The sequence below is a fragment of the Lycium ferocissimum genome, chromosome 12 (assembly GCF_029784015.1).
Source record: "Lycium ferocissimum isolate CSIRO_LF1 chromosome 12, AGI_CSIRO_Lferr_CH_V1, whole genome shotgun sequence".
Taxonomy (NCBI): domain Eukaryota; kingdom Viridiplantae; phylum Streptophyta; class Magnoliopsida; order Solanales; family Solanaceae; genus Lycium; species Lycium ferocissimum.
The window spans coordinates 21,171,647-21,173,687 of NC_081353.1; the positions used below are offsets into that span (position 1 = coordinate 21,171,647).

At 37.0% G+C, this 2,041-nt stretch overlaps 1 pseudogene; it reads right to left on the bottom strand.

Moving 5' to 3' along the window:
* Nucleotides 1-361: 361 nt before the first annotated feature.
* On the bottom strand, nucleotides 362-547 carry LOC132040999 (large ribosomal subunit protein eL29z-like; annotated as a pseudogene).
* Between the last annotated feature and the right edge of the window lie 1,494 nt (nucleotides 548-2,041).

The window sequence follows — 2,041 nt, forward strand, 5'->3', positions numbered from 1 at the left end:
GACATTGCAAAATAGTTTTTCGTTCTTTCAGCAATGGCTCGAGATGTACTAAATGTGTCAATGTCAACCGTTGTATCAGAGCGCATTTAACCAAGCAAGGTAGCAGCTAGGAGATACCCGCCGCTCAATGGGTAGCAAAGATTTGAAAGGTGGGAATATGACACAAATGGCCATCCGAGTGAAACTGTTGACACCTAGTGGCCCAAGAATCTTAAAAGTCATTTCCTAGCTATTTTTCAACTAATTCCAATCATGAAATTAGTTTGGGCTACTATATTCCCATAATAAACAAAATTAAAAACCCAAATTTGGATAACAATGCCAACAATAAAGACATCCAAAAAAACATATTACTCTAGATTAGTCTATTCTTCCTTAGCAGATTCCCCACCCTGCTTGTTGTGCTTCGTTGCATAGCTCTGGTTCCTCAAGAATTTTCGATCTATCCCTTTGGTGGAGCTGTGACAGTGGGACTTGAGTTTCTTGATCCCATTTTTATGGGCTTTGTATGATTGATTGTGAGCATGTGGTTCTTCAACTTAGCCATTTTTTTTATCTTTGATCTCACAAACAAACCGATGACGGCATTAGGGTTTGAAGTAGTAACTATGTAACACCCTGTACTTTCAGGCTAAAGTTTGACTGAAGGAATAATGGAACCAATATGAGGTGTGCATAAAGGGTTTTGAAACCTAATCAAGGCATAAGAAGAGTCTTAGGACAAATTAAACTTGGAAGCTACTCTACGGAGCCTGTTTCCTAGTGAGTTTGCACAAGGTCTCACTTCAAGCGAGTATTCGGAAAAACATATAAGGCATTTGGGAAAACTTCCTCTACGAAAGTTATAGATCTTTGCAATATCTTTCCATCCATCTATGGTGGAGCCTAAATGGACATTTGTACAAAAAATTATATATGTTTTACTAAACAGTGTTCTGGCGACTTACGACAGAATTTACGGGCTGTGAATACAGGCTGTAAAAACTTTTACATGCCGTAAATCTGGCCGGAAATTCTGCCCAAAAATCACACACATTGTTACCAATTCATGGTAGGATTTGCGAGCAGTAAATCTGATTACAGGCCATAAAATGGGCTTTAAGTGGGCGTAAAATAGGCCCGACAACAACTTTAAAACTTCATTTTTTAGTTTTTTTCACTTCATTCTTCACATCCTCAAGCCCTAGAACGACCATTCTCTCTTCTCCTTATCCTCATACATCAAGGTAAGTCTCTCCTATGTATTCCTAAGTGAATTTTAATGATTATACATGAATTCTACGCGATATCCTGTATTATCAACCTAGGGTTTTTTGAAAACCCTTCTCCAAGGTTCAAGTGCAGGTTTTTGAGATTCTTCAATGTTTGATTCTTCTTCAAGTGTTTTAGAGCGATTAAGGTATGTAGAGCTTCTATCCACATGTTGGAACATCGCTGTTCTTCCCCATACCACATTAACTCATGAAAAACCCTATTTCTTCTCATAGTTAGAGAATCATGCCTCAATTCATGAAATACCTCATATACAAGTTAATTATTTATTTATGTATTCTCATGCTCAATCATGTTTCAAATAATTGTATTCATGTATATCATTACGATTGTCATGAACCTATCTGTAATCTATGTATGCTCGTGTTATCTCTTCCATGAGCTCTCAGATATCAGTTATGAACTCATATTGTTCCATTCTATGGATTCTTACATGTATCATGTCTTAGAAAGTAAATACATATATTTCTATGGATTTTCATGTAAAACTATATTATGTGTACATGTTATAAACTACATTATAAACTAGCTTTTGAAAACCATAGGCTCAGAAGCCACCTAATATTCATGTTTATGCTTTGGGAGTAGTACAGGTTATCGTGAAGGCTCAGACAGCCTGAAACTACGTATGCCAATGTAGGGTAAGGATTGCTCTGCCCAGTTAGGAAGATAGCTTCCCAGTTAGGAAGATAGCTTCAGACTATTGATTAGATCATTTCATGTCATGTTCATGTCTCATATCCCTGCAAGTATGGGATTTCTCTGCTGG